This window comes from Alligator mississippiensis, chromosome 4 (genome assembly GCF_030867095.1).
Source record: "Alligator mississippiensis isolate rAllMis1 chromosome 4, rAllMis1, whole genome shotgun sequence".
Lineage (NCBI taxonomy): Eukaryota > Metazoa > Chordata > Crocodylia > Alligatoridae > Alligator > Alligator mississippiensis.
The window spans coordinates 216,904,726-216,929,608 of record NC_081827.1 but is presented as its reverse complement, the minus strand read 5'-3'; the positions used below and the strand labels follow the sequence as shown (position 1 = coordinate 216,929,608).

The window sequence follows — 24,883 nt, the reverse complement described above, 5'->3', positions numbered from 1 at the left end:
TAGACTCAGCACTCTTTCCTGCATATGCAGGGGGTCGGACTCGATGATCTATTGAGGTCCCTTCCGACCCTAACATCTATAAATCTATGAATCTATTACATGGTTCATGTTACAGTTTTTATGTCAGGGGAAGAGGATTTGTAAAAGGGACAGTTTTGGACAGGATACAACTAGACCTGGACAGGTTACAAGGGTGGGCGGATGAGAATAGGTTGGGTTTCAATACTGACAAGTGCAAGGTACTGCACCTAGGGAGAAAGAACCAGCAGCATACCTATAGGTTGGGGAACTCCCTTCTCATCAGTGCAGAAGCAGAAAATGATCTTGGAGTCACTATTGATTCCAAGATGAACATGGGCCGCCAATGTGAGGACGTGGTCAGTAGGGCCAACCGCACCTTGTCATGCATCCACAGATGCATCATGAGTAGGTCCAAGGAGGTGATCCTCCCCCTCTATATGACATTGGTTAGGCTGCAGTTAGAGTACTGCATCCAGTTCTGGGGGCCGCACTTCAGGAGGGATATGGACAGCATTGAGAGGGACCAAAGAAGGGCTACTCGCATGATCAGGGGGCAGCAGAGCAGGCCCTACGAGCAGAGGCTATGGGACCTGAATATGTTCAGCCTCTACAAGAGAAGGTTGAGAGGGGATCTGGTGGCCATCTATAAACTTACCAAGGGGGACCAGCAGGGAATGAGAGAGAGACCCTGTTCCCCCCGAGCACTACCAGGAGTAACTAGGAATAATGGCCATAAGTCAACTGAGAGTAGGTTCAGGCTGGACATCAGGAAGCACTACTTCACAGTCAGGTAGGCTAGGATCTGGAACCAACTTCCAAGGGAAGTGGTGCTTGCTCCTACCCTGGGGGTCTTCAAAAGCAGGCTAGATAATCACCTAGCTGGGGTCATTTGACCCCAGCATTCTTTCCTGCCCATGGCAGGGGGTTGGACTTGATGATCTGCTTGGGTCCCTTCTGACCCTACCAACTATGAAACTATGGTACACAACACGTTAACCCTTAGTTAAAAGATGGCAGATTCATCATCTTTCAAAGTCCAAAATTCAATCACTTAAGGCATGGTGGAAAAGAGCAGATGAACACTGAGAGGGTGTGTGCATGACATCATGCAGTATTTGGCAGAGATATGTGGAGCTACAGGTTGTCCGCGACTTAAGACATTTTGAGTTACAATGAACTTCACTTATGACGTTTATAACTTGACACCATGTTTTGACTTTCTGACGTCAGTTTTGACTTTACGATGCTTGATCTGATGTCATGCCATGGCAGCGAACAAGTTCACAGAATTGCCCATCTCCCTGGAGAACCTCTATCCAAACCTCCTTGGACACTTTCTTTAAGAAACCAGTAGGGCTGTGCGAAATTTCACTGGCCATTTCATTTTGACACTGTTTTGACTCATGTTTAGGTTGAAACAGCAAAATCAAAATGAAACAAAGGGCTTCAAAACAGCCTCAAAAGAAAACGAGACTAATTGAAACATTTTGAAAGTCAAAACGTTTTGACCATAGCACTGGGGATGGGAAGTCAGCTCAGCTGGGCTGACTCAGCACCTCAAGCCCGATCTAGTGAAATGTCAAAACAGCGTTGAAACAGCCTCACTGTTTCGATGAAGCAAAACGGAACAGCTGTTTTGAATCGAAATGAAATTCGAAACAGAACACTGTTCCGTCAAAACCTCGAAACTCAAGGTGAAATGGAACAGTGCCTTTTCGCACAGCCTTAGAAAGCAGCCAAGACTCCAGAAAAATGTGCAGCCAAGACTCCTGAGAAGACTTCAGCCAAGAACCCTTCAAAAAGTCCAGCAGAGTCACCTCAAATAAATCATTCCAAATCAATATGATTGCTATTTACAATATAAATACATTAATGTAGCTATATTACTCATCTAGAATCAATTGAGTACAAAATTCTGGGTTATGTTTGGTGAAAATAGGGTATTGGGCCTTGGTTCAATTAAATTATGCCCCTGTGTCTAATCAAGCCAGGTATTTCATTTATTTCAGAAAGAACATCTGAGAGCTGGCTCCTGTCACTGCTATCAGGACCTATGGAGAAAGAACATTCCACAATCAAATCCCCAGCTATTAATAATAGATTTTCCATTATTTAAAAATTAATAGTGCTTTTCATTCTTTTATAGGTCAGAATTAATGTTGATTTGGGTTTGTGTGGATCCTGAAGAAAAAAAGTACAAATATATACATAAGTGTACGCTTAGGAGAACAAAAAGTTGCTCTAGGCCTGAGAGATACATGGGAAATAAATTTCTCAATGAAACCCAACTGTGCACAAAATGGTAAACGATGACATGAAAACGTGGACCTAAAAATGTGCCCAGTAAGCAGGTCACTCATCCACCTGCCTTGTCAAGGCCAATCAGCTCTAAGTTCAGGTTTTCAATTAGTTTATTTTACCTGAGGGAACCTTGTCCCCATAGCAAACCAAGCAAATTTGCAAATAGCAAACAAAACTAACACCTGTGGTCTTTCTTCAGGCCAGAGAGGGACAACCCAAGCTGTGTACCGCTCCCTGGGCAGGCCAGCATCTTCTCTGTCCTTGGAGCTCTTAACTCTGTCTGTAGCTCCACCTCCCTTCACGATCATCAATTGCGGCTAGCCCCCAGGCTTCCTGCTAGGCAGACTCTCAACTGCTTACTACCTCAGCTGGGTCTCAGCCCTCTGCAGGCTAAGCACCAACTTGCAGTGCCTGTAGGTCCCTTCACCAGTATAGCAATCAACAACACTTGCTATCAGTTGATTAATTACCCTGGACATTTATAAAGATCCAGCACACGCATTCGAAAACTCATTATGGTTTGGGCTTAGTAGCAGTAGTATAATTTCTGTGTACAAATGAATCACTATCAGGCACAGAAGAAAAATGGACAGGAAGGTGGCCTGCTTTAGTCATTTTGATGGTAAAGATTCTCCAGCATAATCCATTGAATTCTCTCCTGTGTGCATGCATTGGAATTGCAGGCCTAAAGATATGTTTTCCAATCAGTTTTCATGAGCTGGTTTGCAGATGAACCAGTTTGACACTCCATCAAGGAATTTCAAGGGTTCTGGCAAGCCACAAGAGCCATGCAGTTAGTCACAACCACCTTGGTTAATCTCTGCCTCTGTCTTGAGTTCTTGGCAACAAGATTCCTTCAGAAAGGCATTAGCAATACAACAGCGGGTATGCATATACATAGAGCAGGCTCTGGGTGTAGTCATCCTGCAATATACATACTGCACTAGCGAAACTATCAGGAATTAATGCAGACAACTGGTGCCTGTGAGTAAACCTGCCAATTACAACAAAACAGTATTTGTGAAACAGCTGTTTGATCCATGTTCTTACACTTTATTTGCTATGTCATACATTCACACAAATGGGTTTTGTTTTCATTGATGATGTTGTTTATATGAATACTCTTTTTTGCATGTCAACAATGTTATGTGTGTGTTAGCATGCATACTTGCTATTTCCTTTATTACTATTTGTTTATTGCTTTCTGGTGTAAAAGGTTTCAGTCACTCAGTGAGAAACATAATTTAGGTGACCAATTTCACACCTTGATTAGTAGATAATTAAGTGAACAGTTTCCAAGCACTCCTATCAGCTGAAATTTGTTCACGCAAACCATTCATTAAGTAATTAGATGTTCCAAACATATTTGTAAAAATCAAATTTGTGGACAAGAAGATCTAAATTCAAAATGAACATTATTCACAACAGCTAATCCAAATGTCTCTGCTTGTGAGCATCAATATTCATGATTTAACTGTGAAATTACCCTCCAAGACTCCTTAGCATGTTATGGCACATGCTGACTGGCCAGTGGGTGGGAGTTGTTTGTGATGAGTACTTTGCAGTAATGTTTTATGTGGAACATCTGCTTCCTGCATCCTCCTGTTAGTGATAACATTCATTTTTAAAGAACTGATTTTTGTTTGAAATCAAATATGTATCACTCTTAGAGGCCATGTCTGTGTGTTTTCTATTCATCCCATGTGGTATAACTGTGAGGCTAATACAAAGTGCTGCGCTAGGTGGCTCATAGGTTAAACCTCTAGGTTTGTTTGTTTTTTATGGTCAAAAATGTGATTTTTATCTATCTAGGCTCCTATCAGAACATCTATTACAATGATGTTTGGCTGGATCCCAGGAAAGTATTAAAACGAGTAAAGAAGGAAATTACTGGATTTTTTTTTCTTCTCAAAGAATGTGTGGGTTCACCGGGTTTTTCTCTTCCGCTTACTGAGTTTCAATCAATGACTAATTTCTGTAGTGAGTTTTTCATCTATAGTACTGTAGTATCTGACACTGAGACCTAGTTCATACTTATGCTGATTTTTGTTGTGGATAGCTTATATATACCTGAGGTTTATTTCTCAAGTATGTTCCATAACTCCTGTCAGTTCTATATATACTATATGTTCTTGCATGCAACATGCCTTTTCCCCAAAAATCAGCCCCTCCCCCCTAGATGCGGGTGCGTGTCTGATTTTCAAGCCAGAAGCACACTGCAGGAATTATGGTATTACTATTTAGGCAGCTTAGAAGGTCAATTGACTTAAGAATTCGTTTTCCTTTATTCAACAGGTGTTAACAGTCATCTCCTGCTTTTAATGGTCATAATGTTTCATTAATCAATAAAAGTTTTGTTTTTTTAGGGCAAGTTTGCTGTCTGCTAGCTACTTCTGGTTCTTCTCCTCCAATTTCACATCCCTGGAAACTCTGTAGCTCTTTTCAAAAACATAGATCCACCTATGGGGCACTTGTACACATGACAGAGGCTTAGTCCTCAGGGTTTTACTGTATGCCTCCCTAAATTGAAATGGTAGGTTTTTAATTGAAATCCATTTATATTTTTCTGCCATGTTATGTCAAGTGGCCTGATCCTTTTTTTTTGTTGTTGTCAGAGTTGGAGCCTGCCCACGACTGGGGGGGGCAAACTGCCAGGGGGCTCTGGTCCTTCCCTCCACAGCAGCAGCACCCCCTGGGGGGTGCCCACATGGGCTGCTAGCAGGCTGGATGCTGTCCCAGCTTGGAGGCAGCACCTGGGCCTAACCCAAAGAGGAGAAAGTCCTTAGCCTGCTATCAGCCCCCCGGGGGGCACCATCACCATGGAGGGAAGGACCAAGGCCCCCACAGCTCAGGGGCCACTCAGCCCACTGTCAGTTTGCCTTTCCCCTACCCTCCATGGCCCCCCTGCCCCTCCGCCCCCAGCTGCAGAAGAGGTGGGCAGGCTCTGCCAAAAAAATAAAAAATAGTATCAGGCCCCTCACTGCTTCTGCCTTCAGCAGGCTCCTGTGACTGGCACAATGCCTGAAGCCACCCAAGAGTGGGCTGGCTTGCCCCTGGTGCAGCATGGGAAAGCAGCAGAAGGGCAGCTGGGTCTGGCAGTGCACAGGGTGCTGGAAGCCCAGGCAGGCTGCTACCTGGCTGAGTGCTGCCTCAGCTTGGAGGTATCTGATCCAATGATTCCCCAAGCCCTCCTGGGCTTCCAGCACCCTCTGTACCATCCCTGTCACCTTCTCTGGCCACCAGCAAACCCAACCGCCCTCCTGCCATGTTCCCACACTGCCCCAGGAGCAAGCCAGCCCATTCCCAGGTGGCCCCAGGCATGCCAGCCACAGGAGCCTGCTGAAAACAGAAGTGCCAAAGGGTCCGATCCTTTTTTTCTGCAAAGCCTGTCCACCTCTCCCATGCCAGGGGGCGAGTTGACAGCTGCATCACTGCAATTTGCAACATTGCAGCAATATTAACTTATTTAAAACCCCCAAAACTCTTGCACATGTACAGTGTGACACCATTAAGCCACACAGTGACATTTTTGTCACGTGTACATGGTAATTCATAGATTCATAGATGTTAGGGTCGGAAGGGACCTCAATAGATCATCGAATCCGACCCCCTGCGTAGGCAGGAAAGAGTGCTGGGTTTAGGTGACCCCAGCTAGATGCCTATCTAACCTCCTCTTGAAGACCCCCAGGGTAGGGGAGAGCACCACCTCCCTTGGGAGCACATTCTTAGCTTTGGCCACTCTAACTGTGAAGAAGTTCTTCCTAATGTCTAGTCTAAATCTGCTCTCTGCTAGTTTATGGCCATTATTTCTTGTAACCCCCGGGGGCGCCTTGGTGAGTAAAGCCTCACCAATTCCCTTCTGTGCCCCCATGATGAACTTATAGGCAGCCACAAGGTCGCCTCTCAACCTTCTCTTGAGGAGGCTGAAGAGGTCCAGGTGCCCCAGTCTCTCCTCATAAGGCTTGGCCTGCAAGCCTTTAACCATACGAGTGGCCCTTTTCTGGACCCTCTCCAGGTTATCCACATCCCTCTTGAAGTGCGGCGCCCAAATTGCATGCAGTACTCCAACTTCGGTCTGACCAGCGCCCGATAGAGGGGAAGTATCACCTCCTTGGTTCTGTTTGTCATGCATCTGCTGATACATGATAAAGTGCCATTAGCTTTTCTGATGGCTTCATCACACTGAAGACTCATGTTCATCTTGGAGTCCACTAGGACTCCAAGATCCCTTTCCACTTCCGTGCCTCCAAGCAGGTCATTCCCTAGTCTGTAGGTGTGCTGGACATTTTTCCTACCTAGGTGCAGCACTTTGCATTTCTCCTTCTTGAACTGCATTCTGTTGTTTTCCGCCCACATGTCCAACCTGTCCAGGTCTGCTTGTAGTTGTTCCCTGCCCTCCGGCGTGTCCACTTCTCCCCACAGTTTTGTGTCATCCGCAAACTTGGACAGAGTACACTTCACTCCCTCGTCCAAGTCGCTGATGAAGACACTGAAAAGTATTGGTCCAAGGACCGAGCCCTGCGGGACCCCACTGCCCACACCCTTCCAGGTCGATACCAACCCATCCACTACGACTCTCTGGGTGCTACCCTCTAGCCAATTTGCCACCCACCGGACTGTGTAGTCATCCAAGTCACAGCCTCTTAACTTGTTCACCAGTATGGGGTGGGATACCGTATCAAAGGCCTTCCTGAAGTCTAAGTAAACGACGTCAACCCCTACTGCTGAATCCAGGTGTTTTGTAACCTGGTCATAAAAAGAGATTAGATTAGTCAGTCATGATCTACCTGCTATGAACCCATGCTGGTTTCCCCTTAGCATAATTTGTCCTGCCGGGCTCTCGCAAATGTGAGCCTTGATAATTTTTTCAAAGTCTTTGCCAAGGATGGAGGTGAGACTGACTGGCCTATAGTTGCCTGGATCCTACTTCCTCCCCTTCTTGAAAATGGGGACCACATTGGCCCTTTTCCAGTCCTCCGGGACCTGACCTGTGTGCCATGAGTGTTCAAATATTCCCGCCAGTGGCTGTGCAATGACGTCAGCCAGTGCCTTCAGCACCCTCGGATGGAGCTCATCCGGGCCTGCCGACTTAAAGGCATCCAGTTCCTCCAAGTGCCTCTGCACCATCTCAGGGTCTACGCATGGCAGTCTGGCGCCTTGCTGCTGCCTCTCTACAACCCCAGTGAGAGACTTGTCTTGCCCCTCACTTAGGATCACTGAGGCAAAGAACTCATTGAGGAGTTCAGCCTTGTCCCCCCTGTCCGTCACCAATTGCTTATGCCCATTTAGTAGAGGTCCTATTCCACCCTGGGCCTTCCTTTTGCTCCCTATATATCTAAAAAACAATTTTTTGTTATCCTTTACTTGGGATGCCATCCTCAGCTCCATGGTAGCTTTGGCCTGTCTAACTGCCTCCCTACAAGCACGAGCAGAGGAGGTATACTTCTCTTTAGTAATCTCTCCCCGATTCCACTTTTTATATGACCCCCTTTTTGCCCGAAGGCTGCTCTGGATTTCTCTGGTCAGCCAAGGAAGCCTCTTGGCCCCTTTCCCCCTTTTTCCCCTCATCAGGATCGTCTCCCTCTGTGCCCTAAGGATCATTTCTTTAAGGCACAGACACCCTTCCTGGGCTCCCATCTCTTTAAAACACTTACTCTGCAGTGCGTCCTTGACTAAACGCCTGAGTTCATTGAAATCAGCTTTCCTAAAGTCTAGCACGTTCACCTTACTAGTTACCTTACCCACTCGATGTCTTATGGTGAATTATATTATTTGGTGATCACTGTCCCCCAGGTGACCACCGATCTGTAGGTCCCCTACCATGTCATCCCCCATTGCCAATACCAGGTCCAGTGAGGCATTCCCCCTAGTGGGACCGTGTACCTCCTGCATCAGGTGGAGGTCCTGTACACAGGATAGGAACCTGCGTGAATGGTGGGACTTTGCTGTCTGTGACTCCCAGCAGATGTCTCGGTAGTTTAGGTCCCCCATGACTACTGCCTCCTTAGTTTTTATGGTCTTTGAGAGCTGCCTCAGTAGCCCCAAATCTAGTTCTTCCCCTTGGTGTGGGGGCCTGTAGCAGACCCCTACCACCAAATCCCTTTCTCCTTGACCTCCATGTAACCTAACCCACAATCCTTCTACTTTCTCCTCCTCTGATTCCGTTTTGATAAGGGTCGATGTATATCGCTCATTGACATAGAGCGCAACTGCTCCCCCTCTCTTTTCTGCTCTATCCTTTCTGTACAGCTTATAACCCTCAATGTGTACTCCAGTCATGGGAAGAATCCCCCCAGGTTTCTGTTAGCCCTACTAAGTCATAGGTGTTTTCTGCAAGCAGGAGTGCTAGTTCATCCTGCTTGCTCCCCATGCTCCTAGCATTAGTGTATAGGCACTTGAGCCCTGTGACTGGCGCCTTTGTTGCCCTCCGGCTCTGATGCCCAAAGGGCCCCTTATTGCTTACCTGCTTATTGCTTACCTGTGGTGTACTGCTGGCCGCCCCATGGATTGCAGGTTCCCGATGTTCTCCTTCTTCAGGCTGGACCGTCCTTGTGGGTGCCACATGGTTTGGTGGTCCACGGCTTCCCCCGCCCTCATCTTCCCCTCCCCCCAACGAGCCTAGTTTAAAGCCCGCCGGAGGAGATCTGCCAACCTAGAAGAGAACACATGCTTACCTTTGGGGGACAGGTGAAGCCCATCCCAACTGAGCATGTCTCTCATTGTGATGTGCGGGTCATTGTCTAGGAAGCCGAAGCCAAAGCCTACCTCGAGACACCATGGCATCATGTGTACAAGTGCCCATGGAAACCAGTCTTCATCAGCAGCTAGGGTTTCAGCTTAGTTAAGCAGGAAATAAAGTGTGAGTCAGCTGAAGATTGGGCTGTGTCCCTGCTCTATGCAGCCATAACTTTGGAAAAATGACTTTTTCTTCATTCTGCCTTTCAAAAACAAGGTGCATTGTATGTGAGAAAATATGGCATATTGCATGAGCAATGAACTACAGTGTTTGCAAAATCATTAATTATTTTCAAATTATAACTAGGATGAAATTTCATTTGAGTTTTTGCCTTTGTTTGACTCTTATTGTCATGCTGCAGTCTATTTGGTCTCTTAGGTATCTTTTATCACCTTTCAAAGCAATATCTGGAATGGAAGATAAGAGAAATCTTTTTATTTCTCCCTATGCAGCACATCTGACATCATTGTGTTTTTAAAATTTCTTTCCCCAGGTGCCAGAGAAATACCAGAGACTGGCAATTTAAAGTTGTTTTCTAGAGTTAGTCTTGCATTGCAGCTTCCAGAGATTACACAATAATGATCAGGAAGCACCACTCAAGACCATGGGTACAGCATATGTCTATTTGCCACAGACTTCTTTCTTGCCCTCACACTGTTGTTCAGAGATGCATGCATTCCAAAAAAAAATATTACAAGGAGATGGTTATTGTGTTGTGCCAGAATTATTGTGCTTTCTAAGTGTGAGATGAGGTCAGTACTACAGGCAGGGTTTTATCCAATTTTGCTGTGGATTCCAGATACAGATCAGCCTTGATTACATGATTATTTGAATAAATGCAACTTATATGTGCATATAAAAATAGGCAGATATTTATTTTGACAAAATGACATATTAAAATGTTGTCCCTGAGTTCTTTACATTCATGGTGCCTGCCAATTATCCGGCACTGTGGAAGGGCTGAGCCTGTTTCCATGGAATTCTGCAGACTCTTGCTTTGCCGCTCCATGTAATCATACAGCTAGGGAACTGGCTAAATGATCACTTTGCAGGAACTGGTTTCCTCAGACTAGGAGAAAATTAAGGGGGAAAAACATTTTCTTCTCTCCACAGGAGATGCTCACTCCCTTCTGTTGTGGCAAGTAGCCAGTTCTTCTAAGAATCCCCATCTGTGCCAAGCAATTGGAGTTTGATCTACCGTTTATAGCAATGAATATGTGGATGAAGCTGCCTGAGTTAATGTTGCTGCTTCTGTCTTCTTGTTTAGCCCTGCTGTGTATTAGTGCTACGTTAATGTAGTGAATAGTATGGTGGTAGTGGCAGGAGATGATGGGGGACACAGTCATTGTACTTTAATGATGAGTGGCATAGTGTAGATCAACTAACATGGAAGCCTCATGTGCCTGCTTGTTACTTAGCTGTGTGAGACAGCAGGCTGCTGACTGAAACCAGCAGCTTAACGATTATCCAATAATTATGGAAAAGTGTCATATTGTCAACTTTGCCCTTGGCTAAGGTAACATGCACAGGATCACTTCTCCTTCCCCTCACTTCTCCCTGTTCTATGAAAACAGCCCTAACACTTTGACAGACAAGTTTCTTTGGGTACACCTGATATCTTTTATTAGACCAACTTAGTTTCATAGTTGGTAGGGTCGGGAGGGACCTGAGCAGGCCATCAAGTCTGACCCCCTCCCACGGGCAGGAAAGAATGCTGGGGTCAAATGACCCCGGGTAGGCGATTATCTAGCCTCCTTTTGAAGACAACTTAAATAGTTGGAAAAAAGTTTCCTTAGCAAGCTTTTGGGTTAACCCAAAGAACCTTGTCTGCCTATGTCCTTAGACCAACACAGCTACAACCTACACCCCTCTAACACTTTGATGCATTCAATCTCTAGTCACAGCTCACAGCTGCCCCACCATGTGTTGATGGAATTAGGAGTTGCTTGGAAAGTCTTAATGAGAGTCCAGGGGGGTTGAGTCTCACAGTATTTTGATTTCATTTTCTCTTTCTGTGCCATGAGTTGATTTTCCACAAGCTGCATAGTGTTTTCAGATCCCTTGGTGCTGTCAGCTGCCTCTGCATAATGGATGCTGTTCAGAGATGCAGAGACCTAATTTTTCTTCAGGATGCACTTGTTGCTATGATACCTCTAAGGGTGGGACAATTCACTATGACCTATGTAGTGATGTGATTACTGACATCTCTATTACTCATGGCACATGTCATGACTGACTTGTGTCTTAGTGATAATCAGAGCACTGCAGAGTACTTGTAGCTCTGAATGATCATCCTTTTGATCCTTGTCATCTGACAGGAGCTCCATTTCTATAGATTTTGCTTTCTGTCTATATGACCATTGTTTTGCTATCACTCTTTTGTGCTGTTTCTCTTACCAGGTGTTCTTGAAGGTCTGTTCAGGCTCTAAGTCATGTGTTGCTAGTAGTACAGATGCTAGAATCTTTGTGACTTTATTGCTGAATGCATTGTGTTTGCTGCTTATCCCTGCTGGCTACTTATCTTCTGCTGAATGTATCACATTTTAAGAGTGACAGACCTTGTTGTTTGTCAGTCACCCTTTGTTGATGTACAGTATCAATTTTTGTGTCACTGTGTGTACTATTTCCCTCCTACAGAAAGCTGTGGATCTTGTTCAGGTGCTACAATATATATCTATAATATGGGCACAGTGTGCTGTACAGATATGTATTTTTCTAGAGTGTGAAGAGTTTTTGGCAGCTGTTGATACAGATGTTTTTCCAAATGAATCTTCTTTGTAGTCCCTGATATAGACAAATCATTTGAGCTAATGTTTAATCTGTTACAATAGTCACTGAACTCCTGAGCAGTGGATATCATTTTTATTTTACCCTACCTGGTCTGCTTCAAATCCAGAACCCACACTTTCTCGGTGGTACTCAGAATAAAATATTTCCTGCTCAGGCCCAAAGCCCCCCCAAATATTTCGGTCTTCTACTTGGCCATTCAAAATCAGATGATTGTGTAAAAATACCATTTTGTAACTCTGTATTACAAATGTCAAATATATCCTACCAATAATGTTGAAATATTTAAGCTCTCCCAGTTTCTTCTCCCTACCAACAACACCTCAGTCTCATCCTGAGCTCTAACTCACAATTAGGCCCCATTTTTGTTCAGTGATAGGAAAAAACTGTTGCAATCACTGGGTCAGATAAAATGGAACTATACAGTTGAGTTGCATCAGAGTACAAGAAACCCTGCAATGCCTATTTCCTCCCTATTTACCTACATAAAGTCCCTTTCTACCTGCATACATGTTTTATTGGACAAGTAATGAAATGGAAACTTGAGGTAGCCCTGTAAGGGAGATGAAAAGGCAAATTATCAACACTTCCCTCAAAGTTCTCCTGGAAAGAAGGGAGTGGAGACCTTCTAGGGTAACCTACCCCTGTGCACTGAAATATCACATGAGCTCAACAGGAACCCCTGAGCATTATCCCCTAACACAAGGAGGGTATCAACAACCATGCATCCTGTAGCATAATCAGGCTTGAAACCAGATGAACTGGGGCTCAATCTGCATTGAGGACACTAGATATTGCTAGGATCACTCTAATAACCTGTCCAGAAAAAGAGAGAATTAAGACAAAATCTGGACAACTGTCACTTTAAAAAACAAAAACCCCCAAACCTGACATCTTGCATTGTTTAAGGAAATGTTGACAATCTACTTCGATTTGGCAGCATCACCTCCTTGCTGGCCTTTACCAGACAGGGGGAAGCTGGATCTGACTCTGAAGTTACCAATCAAAGCTCCTCCAGAACCTCAGACAATGACATTGATTTGAATTTTAAGCAGTAATGGCTGTATTCATAGATTTCATAGATTTCATAGACATTAGGGCTGGAAGGGACCTCGGAAGATCATTGAGTCCAGCCCCCTGCCCAAAGGGCAGGACGTCAGCTGGGGTCATAGGATCCCAGCAAGATAAGCATCCAGTTTCATCTTGAAGGTGTTCAATGTAGGCGCTTGAACAACCTCCGGCGGCAGGCTGTTCCAGACCTTGGGGGCTCGGACAGTAAAGAAATTCTTCCTTATGTCCAGCCTGAAACGATCTTGTAGTAGTTTGTGACCATTCGTCCTCGTCATCCCTTGGGGCGCTCTGGTGAACAAACGTTCCTCTAGATACTGGTGGTCACCCCTGATAAACTTGTAGGTGGCCATCAGATCACCCCTGAACCTGCGCTTTTCCAGGCTAAAGAGCCCCAGGGCTCTCAGCCTGTCATCGTAGGGTCTGCTTCCCTGACCTCTGATCATGCGCGTGGCTTTTCTCTGGACTCTCTCAAGCTTCTTTTTGAATTGTGGAGCCCAAAACTGGACGCAGTACTCCAGCTGCGGCCTCACTAAGGCCGAGTACAGGGGGAGAATGACGTCCCGGGATTTGCTTGAGAAGCATCTATGCATGCAAGCCAGCGTTTTGGTCGCTTTACTAGCCGCAGCATCGCATTGCAGGCTCATGTTCATCTTGTGGTCAGTGATGACCCCCAAGTCTCTTTCTTCCATAGTGCTAACCAACATAGCACTGCCGAGCCTATAAGGATGCTGCGGGTTTTTTTTCCCAAGGTGGAGAACCTTGCATTTATCGGCGTTGAACACCATCAGATTCTCATCCGCCCACTTGCTGAGCCTGTCCAGGTCAGCCTGGATCATCTGCCTGTCTTCTGGTGTGGATGCTTTGCCCCAAAGTTTGGTGTCATCAGCAAACTTGGCCAGTCCACTTCTGACTCCAGTGTCCACATCATTAATGAAGATGTTGAACAGTATGGGTCCAAGGACAGAGCCTTGGGGGACCCCACTGGTCACAGGACACCACGATGAGTGACTTCCATCAATTACTACCCTCTGGGTCCGACCCCAGAGCCAATTTTCCAGCCAGTGGATCGTGGGGGACCCAAGGCGACAATTGGCCAGTTTCTCCAAGAGACGATCATGGGACACCAGATCGAAGGCTTTTTTGAAGTCAAGATATATGACATCAATCTCTTCTCCCTTGTCCAGGTGATAGGTCACCTGGTCGTAGAAGGAAATGAGATTGGTCAAGCAAGACCTACCCGCAACAAACCCGTGCTGGCTATCCCTTAAGATGTTGGCGTCGGCCAGTCCATTAAGGATGGCCTCCTTAATAAACTTTTCTAAAATCTTCCCCGGGATAGAAGTCAGGCTGATGGGCCTATAGTTAGCCGGATCCACTTTCCTCCCTTTCTTGAAGATAGGCACCACGTTGGCCTTCTTCCAGTCTTCGGGCACTACACCAGAGCGCCAAGAGTTTTCAAAGATCCGCGCTAGAGGCTGGGCTATGATGCTCGCCAGCTCCTTGAGTACCCTGGGGTGAAGATTGTCAGGGCCGGCTGACTTGAAGGTATCCAGCTTCTCAAGATGTTCCTTCACAAAGTCAGCATTAATGGAGGGCAGGGGATCACCCTCACCCGGACTTCCCGGCCCTGTAGTGGGCACGGGTGTCCCATGGGGCTGATGAAAGACCGACGCAAAGTACCTATTTAATAGGTTGGCTTTTTCCTGGGCGTCAGTTGTCAGTTGCCCCATCTGGTTCAGCAGGGGTCCAACGTTGCCCCTGCTTTTCCTCCGGCTCCCCACATATCTGAAAAAGGACTTTTTATTGTCCTTGATGCTCCAAGCTTGCTGGAGTTCAGTTGCAGCCTTGGCTTTCCTGGTCTGCTCCCTACAGGACTGGACTAGTGCAGAATAATCCTCCTTGGAGGTGACTCCCATCCTCCATCCTTTGTAGGCCTTTCTTTTTAGCCTCAGGAGGTCTGCTAGGTCCCTGGAGAGCCAGGGGGGCTGCTGTGCCCTCTTGCTGCCTTTCCTCCGAGATGGAATAGACTTAGTTTGTGCATTGAGGATCGCTCCCTTGAGGAGCAACCACTCTTCTTGAACTCCCCTCTCCCTGCGGTCACAGTCCCTTAGGGCCTCACTGACAAGCCTCCTGAGCTTGTTAAGTCGGCTTTCCTGAAGTCAAAGACTTGTGTGTTGCTGACTGACTTGCCAGCTTTTCGGCAGATGGTGAAGGTGATCAGCTCGTGGTCGCTGTCACCCAGCTTCCCATCGATCACTAGGTCGCTGACTAGGTCCTCCCCAGTAGCCAGCACCAGTTCGAGCAGTGCTTTGCGTCTCGTTGGCCCATAGACTTCTTGAGTCAGGTAGAGGTCATCCACGCACGAGAGGAAGCTCTGCGACCGCTCAGATTTTGCTGAGCGATCCTCCCACGAGATGTCTGGGTAATTGAAGTCACCCATGACAACGATGGTCCTGGAGCAAGCTGCCTCAGCCAGTTCCTGGGCAAACTCCTGGTCTAGCTCAGGACTTTGGGTGGGAGGTCTGTAATAGACTCCCACCATTGTGTCCCCCGTGCCGTGTTCCCAACGGATTTTAACCCAGAGGGTCTCCAGCCGTCCACCCTGGTCGCCAATATCGGCTTGCAGGGACGCGTAGCTTTCCTTAACATAGAGAGCTACACCCCTGCCCCTTTTCTCTACACGATCCCTCCTGTACAGGGTATAGCCATCTATCCCCGTGGTCCAGTCATGGGTGGAGTCCCACCAGGTCTCCGTGATCCCTATGACATCGTAATTGTTTGCACTGAGCAGGAGGATGAGCTCCTCCTGCTTATTCCCCAAGCTCCTGGCATTTGTGTACAGGCAGGCAAGTGCCCCCTGGGGGGCTCCTTCCTTGCCCACAGATTTTACCAGGGCTGGGGCAGGGGTGGGCTCCCTTGAGTGCCGTGATCCGCTGGCTTTGCAAGGATTGCTCAGCGGGCCAGCAGTGGCGGTAGTCCCCCCGTCCCCCAGCGGGCTTAGTTTAAAGCCCGGTGGAGCAGGTCAGCCAGTCTGGCTGAGAAGAGCCTCCTCCCTAGGGGAGAGAGGTGGAGACCATCTCTTCCCAGCAGCTCGCTGCCTCTCTCACCAAAGAGCAGGCTGTGATCATGAAAGCCAAAGCCTTCCTGACGACACCAGCGCCGCAGTCTTTGGTTGACCACATAGATCCTCCTGTCCCTTCTCAGCCCATAGCCTGAGACTGGGAGGATCGACGAGAACACCACCTGTGCCCCCAGACCCTTAAGCCCCGCTCCCAAATCCCTGTAGCGCCTCATGACCTGGCTGGGAGTGCTCCAAGCCGTGTCATTGGTGCCCACATGAATAAGGAGCATGGGATAGCGGTCTGTGGGTTTGAGGAGCTTGGGGATCCTCTCCGCGATGTCCCGGATGCGGGCCCCTGGGAAGCAGCAGACTTGCCGGGCTAAGGGGTCAGGGTGGCAGATTGGCCCCTCCGTCCCCCTCAGGAGGGAGTCTCCCACAACAAACACCTTACGTTTTGTCTTGGGGAGAGCAGGGGCGGGAGTTGCAGTTGGGCCCATGTTGCCTGTGGGGGCCGGCAACTCAGCAGGCTTTGCTGGGGCAGCAAGAGGTGCGTACCTGTTGCTCAGTTCTGGCGGGGGTGGGGCCTTGGTGCGGCGGGCCTTAGGGCCCTTGACCACCTTGGTCCATGCCCCTGGCTGGACACAGCAGGAGGTCCCAGAGTCCTCCTCTGGCCTGGAGGGAGACTGTGATCTACCCTCTGCCTCCCGGGGGAGAAGGGCCTGGCAGTAGGAGTCTATCTCCTGCTCGCAGTCCCTGATGGCACGCAGTCTGTGGACTGTGGCCTGGAGCTCCTCCAGCTGGCGCGCCAGAGACCCCAAAAGGGAGCAGACCCCGCAAGGGGAGGTCGCCATGCTCCCAGGCCCCAGAGCCTGAAAAAGGGACAGGCAGCCACTGCAGCCGAGAGCCAGGGGCTCCGTCTGCGTGGAGCCCGGAACCAGGGGCTCCGTCTGGGTGGCCGTCTCTGAGGCGCCAGAGGGGGGGGCCGCAGAGCCCGAGGGGACCCTCGGGGTGCGGCGCGTGCCCATCCGTGTCATGCCTCTGGTAGGCTGGCTACGGCTGGGGCTGTCTACCCTGGGGGGTGCACAGGCAGGGTCCGACGCCCACCTGCACGCCCTCCTGCGCAAACTCCGCGCTAACTCACGCGCCGGCAGAGAAGCGCGCCTGTTTGTGCAGCCTGTTCGCGCGGCTCCGGTCGCGTGGCTCCCTGGGGGGCTGGGCGAAGTAGGGGCCTGGGCGGGGCTTGATTCCTTCCTCCCATGCAGGGACAGTAGTAATATCCAGCCCAAATGTAAGTAATCTTATCTGCAAGAAAATTTTAAAATACTCTAAAGACAGTTCAGATTGCTAAGAACTTGAAACAGCCTCGCTGGTGTATGTGTGCAAGTCAGCTAGCCACCACCTTGTATAGTCACAGAAGAACATGTCTTATGAACAGGTATTTGGTTTGTGATAGCTCCAGGCTATGAAAATATAGATCCCATTTTCTAACACTCTACAGCTTCAGGGTAGTAAGAACTGTGGCTTGGCTCTGACTTATTCTCACAGAGGCCATTTGGGCTTTTATTTTAAATTTTCCTGTCTCCCAAATTTGAGTGTATTTAGATCTGGGGTATTAGCTTGACCCAAGTCTAGGTTATGCAGGAAATCCTTTACTCTTTAGCAGCTCTTCTCAGCATTCACTAATCTGTTTCTGGAGATGTTTGAATATAAGCATTTTTTCCTCACACTCCTGCTGCTCCTTTTTACCCTCTCCTACAGTCAAGCTATAATCCTTTGGTTTTGATATTGCAGTCTGTTGCCATGGAAATAATTGCGATTTCACAAATTCAGTGCTACAAGCACTGCAGGAGGCAGTGGGAAAAGATGGTTTGCAAGGGAGACATTGGGGAGCTAGAAGGAAGTAAAAAAAAAGAAGTAGGTCCTATACATGCCTCTTAAGACCCAAACTACCCCCATATCTATCCCCATTTTAATCTGTTTTATACTTCTGATTGTTTTATGAGTGAAGCTTCCACACTCTCTGTGTTGTTCTTAAATTTTCTGCAGAGGTCACTGTAAACTGATGCAAGGTACTCCATGCACCCCCCCCCCCCCCAATAAACAAGTAATGCTTTCTCTTCAGTCTCTGCTGGCAGGCTTTTGGACTAGAAAAACAGGAGATTAAATCTGGATTTTCAACCAGGGTATGGCATATTTGGGTCATGTGTCCAGCCACGAGGAATAATTTTTTAGGAAAGCAGACCTCTCACAAACAGCCAAGAAGCCGAGCATCCTCCATGACAAAACAGATGCACATTAATTTCTGTGTATGGTTCATAATATTAAAACTTCAAATGATGTGTAAGGTCCATTGTGGGAATTGGGTAATCTCTGCTTTTAACATTATATCATACTGATTCCAGATCTCTGCTAAAAAGGATTTCCCCAATTAGACAAATCCATACAGGTTAAAATTCTTGCAAAGGCAGAATAAATTTTACTGTGTGAAAACAGCTGTATTATAAAATAGCTGAAATTGGCAACTCCCACAAGATACTTATAAATGGCCCTCAGAAAAGTGAGGAATTTATTTCCTGCTGTATATTTGAACATGTTAAAGAAGTTGTTTTTTATCTGTTACTTAAAACTGATTGGGCGCAATTACACGAGATGCTACATTGCCGTAGCAACATGCTATGGAGTAGCAACATGATACAACAATGTTGCTATTGCCATAGCAACATGCTACAGCGACATAGCATCAGCAAGCACAAACTGCGACACCACAGCTATGTCACCGTAGCGACTTGCTCCCTTGCTATAGCATGTCGCCACAGCAATGTGGCGGCTAAAAGAAACCGTGTGCTGCTAGCCCAGCACAGTAACAACAGCACTGTAGGGACATGTGTAGATGCACCCATTATCCACTGTTTAGTATCGTAGGAGAGTAAAGATGCCTGCAGCATTGAAATTAAATTTCTTGGAAGTCAATTTTAGCCCACGTTATAAGCTGATCAACTACTGATCTTCAAGGCAGAATTCCACTGAAAATATATTTTAAATTAAAGGAATAGAAAATATATTATTTTTTCCCTTTAAAATATTGAAAACAGTCCTACAATTCTGTTAAATGAAATATTTTCAGTCTCCCTTTTTTAATGTTTCATATGGAATCCTATGCAAATGGGCATAAAAATCACCTGTGTGATTTTTAATTTTTTTTTTTTTTGAGTTTGGTAAAGATCAGACATGATGACAAGGATGTTTTCGATATTGGGCTTACAGGGCAATGCAAGTAAAAATCCAAATTCTTATGGGTAGGTTCATTCCTTGAATACTTTACTAGTATGAAATTATTATCTTGGACATGTGCCAATAGTTTCCCTTAATGAGTTGCACTAAGGTTCCACTGCAAAAAGCTGCTTCAAAAATTGAAATGCAAACATGAGCCAGTATTCCACACGTGAAGACCTGGTCTGGTGAGATATTCTGTGCCTTCTGTGATTTGTTCAATGCCTTCAAATCTTATTGAAGACATTAGTAACTTGAGAGTACAGATCAAGTTTTAAATGACTGACCTATTTCTTGCTGAACCCGCATTTCTTAATGAGAATTCTTGCCTAATTTGAAGTAAATATCTCAATATCATGATTCAGTATCATGTGAATTCAAACATAACGTCAAAGTGTAAAATTCCATTGTCTTATAATATATCTGCTTTACACCAGCTCTGAATTTGTCCCATTATATTTTAAGGATGTCACTGTATCTTTTTTCTGTGTAACTGGCTAATTATAGAGCTTTGACTCAGAATATATTTGGAGTTTAAACTCCTTTCTTTAGGAGATGATACAATCTTGTGTCATTATGTAAATAAGAAAGTTAATACAGTGAAATTATTATAATTTTTTTAATATTTCCTGGTCAATTGTTTGAAAGTCCCAATAAGCAGTCATTTGGCTAGAGATAGCAGCCAAGTTTGTGTATAAAATCCTCCATAAATAATTACTTTGGAGACCTTGCCTGCATGGTCAGCGGTCAAACATTTCAATGCTTCATTGCTCTTGTTCCTTTTACAGGTACATGTGACAGCGTTGCAGCTATGAGTGGAATTTTAAAGAGGAAATTTGAACAAGTTGATGGCTACTCACCCTGCTCCTCTGTGCGGGAATCAGATGATGAAGTTTCTAGCAGTGAATGTGCTGACAGCGGCGACAGTGTCAATCCATCCACTTTTAAGCATTTTACCCGTAAGTACTAAAGTTTTATGTAAGGCACATTGTTCCTTTTCATAAAGGCTCAAAAATTATTCAAATGTTTTAATGTATTTTGACTGATATTAATGTTTATTTGAGTATTTTTCTGTTTTTCTGTTACAATAGGAAAGATGTTTTTAAAAAATTACCCAAGCCCTCAAGTAGGAATAACTTGTTCAAAATTTAACAAATGTAGAAAATAAGATTGAGAAATTTCAAATTTTATACTTGTATTACCTGCTATTAGAAAGACTGCAGCATAGTGTCCTCCCTGAGGGTATTTCTTGTACATTGAAGAATATCCTTCTGTTATATGGGAAGAGAAATTAACAATTCCTGAAATATACTGCTTTAAAAATAAACTTCCTCTTGATTTCCTCTGCTTCCTCTGGATTTAACCCTATCAGGGCAGAGAAGTAACTGCAAACTGCACACTCTCTTACGGGAGTGCAGCTGCTCCTTTTGGGGCATGCCTCCTGCTATGTGAGCCAGTGCAAATGCAGGAGAGGCAGGAGCTTCCCACACCTTCCCTTCCAGGAGCAAATTGTCCATGCAGGGCTCCTGTGCATGAACAGATGAAGCAGGCATCACAGTAGTTGTGTTTAGCCTTTGTATCAGACATGCAAAGTAAGTGAAAATAATAACAATACATTGACCTTCCTAGGCATCCATTTGTTGCTGCCAGGAAGGTCTGAACATTTTTCTCTAATATGGATCTCGCAATAGTCATCAATGTCTTATTCATCTCAAGGGCAAGCTACTGCAGTGCTACCCTTGAAGCACGGCTGGACAAACCAGCTAGATTAGCTGTTCACTTCTGAGTAGGGCAAGCTCTAATGAATAAACAATATTTACATTAAAGCCACCCTGTATTTGAGTGGGATAATCAAAAGTGCTCTGAGGCCAGGAAGAGTGATTGTCAAAAAATTTTCTATAAGGCCTCCCTTCTGAGCCTGGGTCTACTATTGAGAAAAAAAATCCCTGCCCACTTTTTCCTGCTCTTCTCATATGCAGTTAGGCAGAGGAGATGGCTTAGAGAGTCCTTGCAACAGAGACAAGGGACATTGTCTCATGGGACACTTAATGGGGCTGTGCCAAATTTCTCCGGTGTTTCATTTTGAAGCTGTTTCAATGTGTTTTGAGCTCAAAACAGCAAAATCGAAACAAAACAAAAGGCTTCAAAACAGCTTTGAAACTAAACAAGGGCACTCGAAACGTTTCAAAGGTTCTGAAACATTTCAAATTTCGAAGCCAGGTTTACTTAATTTCAGTGCTGGCAACGGCAGCCTCCTCTCATCCAGAGTGCAGATCCAGGGGCCTGCACCCCTGGGAGGGCTGCGCTGGACTCCTCATGGGGGTGTGAGGCCCCAGATCTGCACACCAGATGAGAGGAGGCTGCCGCTGCCACCTGGGACCAGCGGCAGCAACAATCTTCCCTGGCAATGGGAGCAGGCTGTGCCCAGCATGAATCCCAGGCAGCAGCCTGAGCCTCCTCTCATCCAGCACACAGATCTGGGGGCTTGCACCTCCAGGAGGAGTGCAGCACAGCCTGGCAGCCCTCCCAGGGGTGCAGACCCTTGGATCTGCACCCCAGATGAGAGGAGGCTGCTTCTCCCACCTGGGACTGCGCCCAACACTGGAGAACATTTCTGCTGCTGCTTGTCCCCGGTGGCAGTAGCAGCCTGAGCCTCCTCTCATCCAGCATGCAGATCCAGGGGCTCACACCCCCAGGAGGAGTCTGGCACAGCCCAGCAGCCCTCCTGGGGGTGCAAGCCTCTGGATCTGCACGTCGTATGAGAGCAGGCTGCTGCTGCCAGCAAGTGTCAGGAGTTTTGCTTTGAAGAGTTTGAGGTGCAGTTTCCCAGAAACATCTGTATCTATCCCCTTGAAACTTGGTAGGCTTCATGACCTCAGAAGGGGATACCATCCCTGCAATTTTCATCCAATTCATGCAAGAAATGACAAAGTTTTAGGCATTTTCATGATTCCCCATTATAGCCTATGGGAGAAGCATTGAAACTCATCAAAACAGTGAAACAGTTTCGACAAAATGAAATGGGACAGTGCTTTGAAATGAAATGATGAAACAAAACACTGTCCCTGTGAAATAGTAAAATGGATGTTGCAATGAAATCATGGTGTTTTGCACAGCCCTAACACTTAGTATGCATTAAATCTCTGGCATGTTGTGTATTATTAAAAGTTAGAAAGTGCTCTGAACAAGTGCATAATAATCTTTACTACGAATCCTAATACGTCCAGCTTGGGCTGTGCTGCTAAAAGGCTGATGAACAGACATCCTGGAAGTGATCTCTGGAGGGACTTTTTCCCAGTTTCCTGAGAACAGCTGAAAACAGCTGAGCTTAGAGGAAAGTGCTGATTGGTCAACTGTCTCCCTGAGGACACGAATTCCAAACCCTCTTTGGCCTGGCACAGGGCCTCTTTGACTCACTGTTCTGGCTGGGATCAGTTCTCCAGGGGCTTCCTGGAGATGACAAATAGTGGATGGAACTGAGCAAATCTTTATCCACAGGCAACCCGTGTTTGGTGGCATGATCACCTGGTCCTGGTCAGGTGCTGCTTTCAGGACGGTGATGCTGCCATGGGCATCATGCTCATCCACTTGCAGGAGGCACAGCACACAGCTACACAAGCAGCTGTGGCACTGCAGGCCCAGTATCAGATGCCACTTTTTCACTGATGGGCACAACTGGTGAGCTTGGACTAGTGGAAGCAGCTTGTGCTTGGAACCTCGGGTGATAAGTAGTGGCAGTAAAACTTTAGGATGTCTCATGACACATCATGGACTTTTGTTTCAAGTTGGCCCCCAAATCCATAGCGCTTTGGTGCTCCATGCCCACTGAAAGACCCATGGCCCAGGTGACTTGGAAGTTGCCAAACACTGACATCCTCTGTCCCATCACCAATGAGTTTGGCATGGGGTGGGCAATGGTGATGACAGCCGTGCACAAAGTGTGCAGTGCCGTACTTCAGGAGCTGAAATTTTGGTTCTTCAGTTGCTCTGTCTCTGGTCAAGGAAGGGTGGAGGAGGACTGGGAGGCACCCAGTCTCAATGGTAGCCCAAGCTTGTGTGAGACTGGTACCGTTGCCTCTTGTTGGGTGAGGGAGAGTATGTGGCCCCACATGGCTGCAGCCCCAAAGTCCTGGTGTGGACATAATCCTCTGCAATGGTAGCCACGCTATCCAGGAAGGACTGTCACAACCTCTGTGATGGACATGGACCAGAGAGATGCATGGGCTTGGAAGGTGAATCCCTAGACCCTCTCTGAGCCCTTCACCACTCCCTGTAGAAGTTCAAGGAATTGGTAGTCCTGAGCCACAAAAGTCTCCTGAAAAGTTCTTAGTAGCCCCTCTGTTTAATCCTGCTGGCACTTGGAGGCATCAAACCAACTGTCAGTGGTATCAGCTTGGTGTGTGGAGGACTCCACAAAATCCTCCAGCATCTGGTCTCTCTGGTGTCATAGGCGTTTTCAGTTATAGGACATCCTGTGAGTGGTAATATGTCCTGTTATGTTCTTGGAGTAGCATCCATGCTGGAACCTCTTGTGCATTCCCAGGCCACAGAAAACTCTGAGGAATGAATAAAATCAAAATGACCTTGAGTGTGTTTCCATAGGTAACTGATAATTTGTGCCAATTTTTTAATTCCTACACATACTATGACAGGTGCACAGACAGCAGTGCACTGACAGCTGAGAAGACCTTGAAACAGTTACCAACTTCTAAAATATTCTGAGGGAGAGCTGGCACACCTTGCTCTCCCTGCTCATTTCCATAGGCAAGCACAATGAGAGCAGAACCACATGATGGTAAGCACACTTTCAGCTATCCACTTTCTCCCCTACCCTTGCCTCCCTGGATGTTCCCACAGGTGGATGGGGATTGCCCATTATGAAGGTACACTGCCCGTGCTAACTTGTCTATCCCTGTCTCAGGACACTGCTTCTCTGGCCGATATCTCCCTGGCAAGAGTATCCCAGGTGATGATCCTGCAAGATATGTCCTGCTGCTTCAAGCTCTCAAGCCAGCACCTGTCCTAGAGAAATGGAAGGGAACAGCTCATTGTGATGGCTCTCTGGGAAAGGTTGTGATTCTATGGAACATACATGAGACTTTGAAAACCTTCCTACACCTGTGTTACAGCTTCATAGCTCTGCCAGACCTCTAAGCAGTGAAAGTAGCAATCAATCTTATCACAAACTAGGATTACCCTGTCCTCCACCCCTAACTCTCTACTGAAGAATGATGCCCCGTCCTGTGCTCTGCCCAGGTGCTCCTGTGACCCTGAGCTATGAGAGGGTCTAGAACCCCAAATGATGACAGCATTCACTGCCATCTGAAACAGCTGTGTATGGTGTCCTTGGGGTGATGAAAGCAACTACCTTGCCAGGACCTGAATAATGACAGCACTCCCTGTCACTGGGATCTGTCTGAGCTTGGCCCCCCCAGGGGAGCATATGGGACTGCCACTAACCATACCAACAATGCCTGTCGGGGTGAGGTTTTGGGGTGTCATGGGGCCACAGTCTATTCTACACCTCCCATCCTTTTGGGGCTTTCTCCCCTCAGTCACCTTTCTGCTCATGCTCAGATACACCTACATAAAAGCCTTTGATTGTGTGTTTGTGTGTGTTGGTTCCCCAAAAAGCT

The 24,883-nt window shown here is 46.7% G+C and overlaps 1 protein-coding gene across 2 annotated transcripts in view; it reads left to right on the top strand.

Moving 5' to 3' along the window:
- The window catches only part of CSRNP3 (cysteine and serine rich nuclear protein 3), a 166,193-nt gene that overhangs the window by 7,474 nt on the left and 133,836 nt on the right, over positions 1-24,883 (top strand). For both annotated transcript variants that reach the window (XM_019480524.2, XM_019480523.2), the window contains exon 2: positions 20,036-20,206. The gene's annotated coding sequence lies outside the window, so the exon portion shown is untranslated. The remainder of the gene's footprint in view (positions 1-20,035; positions 20,207-24,883) is intronic.